General features: G+C 39.1%; 1 pseudogene; it reads right to left on the bottom strand.

Annotated features, from left to right (window-relative positions):
• Window positions 1-2938: 2938 nt before the first annotated feature.
• LOC148999424 (UDP-glycosyltransferase 91A1 pseudogene) lies at window positions 2939-4379 on the bottom strand (annotated as a pseudogene).
• Between the last annotated feature and the right edge of the window lie 448 nt (window positions 4380-4827).

The raw sequence follows: 4827 nt of genomic DNA, 5'->3' as shown, positions 1-4827 counted from the left end.
CCAGTGCACTGTACTAGGATTACATGTGAAGCAACTCAGCATGCCTACTATATACGCTATGTCTGGCCTAGTGCAATTCATTGCATACATAAGACTACCAATCAATTTAGAATAGTCTAACTGATTCACAGTTTTACTATCTTTCGATACATGCTGTTATAATCATATGGTGTCTCTACTGGTTTGCATCCACTACATCCTCATCTAGAAAGTAGTTTTTCAATACAACTAAATTGGTTAATGGTAATTCCCTGCCCAGAAAAACCTACTTTCATGCCAAGAATGATGTCTACAACACCAAGATTCGTCATGTTGAATTCTTTAGCTAATGTTTCTTTGATGTCACTCACTACAGAATGATCAGAACCAAGAATCAACATATCATCTACATATAAGCAAATAATTATGACTTATTCGACACAGACTTATAGTAAAGGCATTTATTAGAGTTACTCATTTGAAACCCAAAGCTCTTTACTTCTTTTGTCAAATTTTTGTGCCATAATTTAGATACTAAATTAAGTTATAGTTTTTATGTTTGAAACTTTTCATGACATACCCTTCAAGTTTGTTCATATAGGTTGTATAATAAAATATTTTTTGTCCATTTCATTCACTCTATCAGAATTCATAAAATTTAAAACCGATATGAATCTCTTGATATGAAACAAAAAACTTAGAGACATGTCCTTTTTATTTACAAGACCAGGAATCAACGACACAAGAGTCATGAGACTGAATAAAAAAACACATTAGTGTTCTATAGAACAAATTTAAACTCTTTCATCCAAATTTTGTTTTCACTTTCTTGCATTGATTTTAGACCCAATGAAGGTTTCTAACTTGGTCAGATTAGATTGGACACATATATCCATTCAAGTGTTTTCTCTCTTCCCCTCATTTTTTTTTTCTCAAAAAAGATGCTAAAAAAAAATACTTACAGAAGAGAGTAAGTGACAGTTTCTTTCTGGATTTCGACAGTAATAAAGCCATCACTTTGTTCACTTTAATCGAATCCTTTATTTTTATATTATTAACAAAAGAAACGTAAAAATAAATAGTAACCCAAAGAAGATGGGTCTCCTAATTCAAATTCCATGGCTTACAGGTCAAATGTTACCCATCTTATATACCATGCCATATAAACCACAAGAAGGGGCAAACCCAGCCACTTAAGAGAAATCATATTCTAGATTTCATAACTAATTTTTCTTTATATAAAAGAAACTGAAGGAGAAAAATAAGAGAGCATCTCATCACATTTATTTTTCACAAAATTGATCGAATTACTATAAAAACCTGTGCTGCTGTGCACATGGTTTGTTAAAGTAATAGATTAGCAAACCTTTGCACATGGTTTTGTCAAAACAATTTTAAGTACAAAAGTTACGATGAGATTACAAGCACAAAACCAAATTAAAGGCTGGGACTTGTAACTCACGCCATTATTTGAAGTTTCAAAAAAGGACAATCAATTTAATGGTTGTAGCTAGTAACTCACGCGATAATTGGAAGTTTCAAAAAGAAAACCAGGTTGTAACTGATGCACCTTTATTACGTGGATGTTTTCAACCCGTGATCTCCTGTCCTCAACAGAAAATGATGTTGCCGCCTTCAAGACCAACGATCGACCACGACGCAAAATCTTTTTTTTTTTTCAATAGAACTCGACGGCGCCGTTGTCATTGCAGAGGTCTACCCGTAGGGTGATGTGGTTCTTGGCTACATTAGCCATGGGACTGCCGAGTCCCAACCCACTCTCTCTTCCCCGATTTTAGAAGGTCGAAGGTCGATGGATTATCAGCCATTAGGTGATACATGTTACCTGGATATAAGACTCAAGCTGAGATGTAAAGCTTCTTCCACTGCCATAAGAACCAGAGCCGCCGCTTCCGTGAGCTCCTCTCTTAGACTTTTGAGCGGAATAGAAGGCCAAGTCATGACTTGAAGAAGAGGAAATTAATCCATGTCGGGACAGGTGGTTTCTACACCTCGAATGCATTAGAAAAAGGCTTCAGTCAGATTGTGCCATAGACCAGCCGACGTCTTCGCTCTAACCGCAAGACCAAGATCGAACACTTGTTGCTATCGTATTCCTGAGTCCAGGCAACAACAGCACAAGTGAAGTCCTTGATCTCGACAACCTCATCATCACGTTCACATCGGTGAACCACAGTACTAGAGCTAAGAATGAAAACAAACACAAGCACAATTTCTGAAAGCATCAAGCACAGTCTGGAATTCACAAAGAAATTCATAATGCTGTAAGATTGTTAGGGTTAGGGTTTAAGCACAAGGTTGCTTAAAGCATTACACCCTGAGTATCTAGATTGGAATACCCAGACCGTTGCTTCCAGCTAGTATTTATAGTAAAATACTGAGTTCTATAGGTAATTGGACTCTCCTACTAAAGCCCATTACACCGTTAGATTATAACTAATCTGATGGTCCATATTAGAAAATAAGTTGAGTATTACTCAAATACCTCAACAATAAGTTGGGTATAACTTGAGTATCTCAACATACGATGAGTATGACTCAAATACCTTACCACAATCCACAAAGAAGCCTGCCATATGGATTCGAGCTATAGACAAGAGATAACCACTACATAAACCCTACCCCTGAGTAGTGCCAAGGTAACTGAATCACTCTCAACTTTGTATGATTTCTTGCCTAAGCTTTGCAACATTGCAGAGACTTTTGAGTGGTGTTTATATAGACTTGATCGTTGGAGGCGGCTTCCCAACCACTCTGGTCGGCCAACATCTAACTCTTTCTTGCGGGCCTTGCCGTTTGGGAAGATTCGAGATGCATCACCTTTATAGTTTTTAGAAGGAGAGGATTGAAGTAGAAATTCATTCACTTAAAGTGGTAACTTGATATTGATTTCCACAAAAGAGAAAATGGAGGGGGGGGGGGGGCGACCAGACCAAAGTTAGAAAAGGAAAATTCGATCAACTGGACAAATTTTTCTTCACAACCCCATTTCTCATGTACTCGACAAGCCCACCAATGTTGTAGTCTTGGTGGAGTGTCTGATCACCAATAATTCTTCTGACTTCTCTTGATTTCATGCACAAACTCTCTGCCTCAAAGACCATTGCCTTTCTCAAAGACATGGCAATGGCTTCCCCATGGAAGGACCCATCCTCATCTCTATCAACTTCAATAGCCAAACCCTTCTCCACCAATAGCTTTGCATTTAGTCCTTGATCATTGATCAACGGCAACACAACCAGCCGATCAACATATTGGAGTGTCTCTATGATTGAACCCCAACCAGCATGAAACAAAGAACCCCCAATGGAAGGGTGGGCTAGAATTTGCAACTGTGGTGCCCATCCCACATAGATCACCCCGTGATCAGCTATCCTATTAATGAAACCATCTGGTAGAATGTCAACACCCTCTGTTGCCCAGTGAGGCTTCCTTAGTGTCCATAGAAATGGCAGATTAGAGAGCTCTAGTCCATAAGCTATCTCATCCACTTGTACTTTGCTTAATTTGCTTTCACTTCCAAACCCAACAAACACAACTGACTTTGGTTTTTGCCCATTGAGCCATTGAAGTGTTCTACTCCACAACTCTTCACCTTCCAACTTTCTTTCCACTGATGGCATTACTATTGGTGGAAGCAATCCAACAGTAATCACTGGTTTCCTGTAAATCTTCTCTAGTACTTCTATGTACTCTCCTTCAAAGTCTTTACTACTACGTATAGCAAAGGCCTTACATCCCTGAAGCACTGCAGCTACCCTTTCACAAATATTGCTCCCCCTATGAAGGGCAGCATAGTAACTGTTTGCCTCATCTTGTCGTAGAGTGACTGATGATGCGAATGTAATCCAGTTTGGTCTAACTATGAGACTCTCAGGTGATGGACGAACTCTTTTGAATGCATCGCCAGTCATATACTCTGGTGGCCCGGCAAAGGCCATGGCTGCGGCACTCAAGGCAGAGAAACAGATAACTTGCAACCCAAACTCTTGAGCTACCTCAACTGCCCAATGTGGTACAAAGTCTTGGATTACCCAATCTGGCAATTCATTAGCTATGAATTGCTTGAAAGGCTGACGGAGGAGATCATAAACAGCAATGAAGTGAGGAAGTAAGTCCCCTGTGGGAAGATCAACAGTGGCCTCCATGTTTTCAAGTAAGTGACTTCCATCTTCAACAAGGGGGAAGGGAAGCTCCACAAAATTAATTGTAGTTCCTAGAGTTAAGGGTAGTTTAAGGAGTCTTTGGATGTTTTTGGGAGTAGAGAGGAAGGAGACTTGGATACCAGCTTTCGCCAAGGCAATGGCTAGATGAAGGAATGGGATCAGATGGCCAAAGGCTGACCATGGAAGCATCACTATGTGCAGATCAGTGGCCATATCTCTAGCTTTACTGTAACTGTAGAGCACAGACTCACCCAGCTTATATTATCTCTATATAATTAGATTTAGGGATCCAACCATTTAAGTTATGTACTCTTACAAGTTTGTTGTGAATCTATTCTTGGAACAACTTAATTGATTGTGTGAATGCAACTAAACTGGAATCTGTATGAATACAGATATAAGTTGGCTCAAAGTTGGTTCTTCATCCTCAACTTGTGCTGACATATGCTAGTTGATCTCTCCATACCGTATGTGATGGATGATGATTCTACAACTAAACTTAAGCACCAGTGATGTTTAGTGCCAACCAACAAATTTGGAATCTATAGACCATTTGATAATAAAAGCACTGAAAGGTTCTTCGGAACAAATTCTCTAATTTGTGTACTGACGTTAACTTGAAATATGACAGTATCAAACAGAGAAAAGAGAATAAGCTTTC

Source organism: Hakea prostrata, unplaced genomic scaffold (genome assembly GCF_041222555.1).
Source record: "Hakea prostrata isolate BN-2017 unplaced genomic scaffold, UWA_Hpros_2 contig_8, whole genome shotgun sequence".
NCBI classification, from domain to species: domain Eukaryota; kingdom Viridiplantae; phylum Streptophyta; class Magnoliopsida; order Proteales; family Proteaceae; genus Hakea; species Hakea prostrata.
Note: the sequence above shows the minus strand (reverse complement) of the source record. Positions and strands in the feature narration are given on the sequence as shown.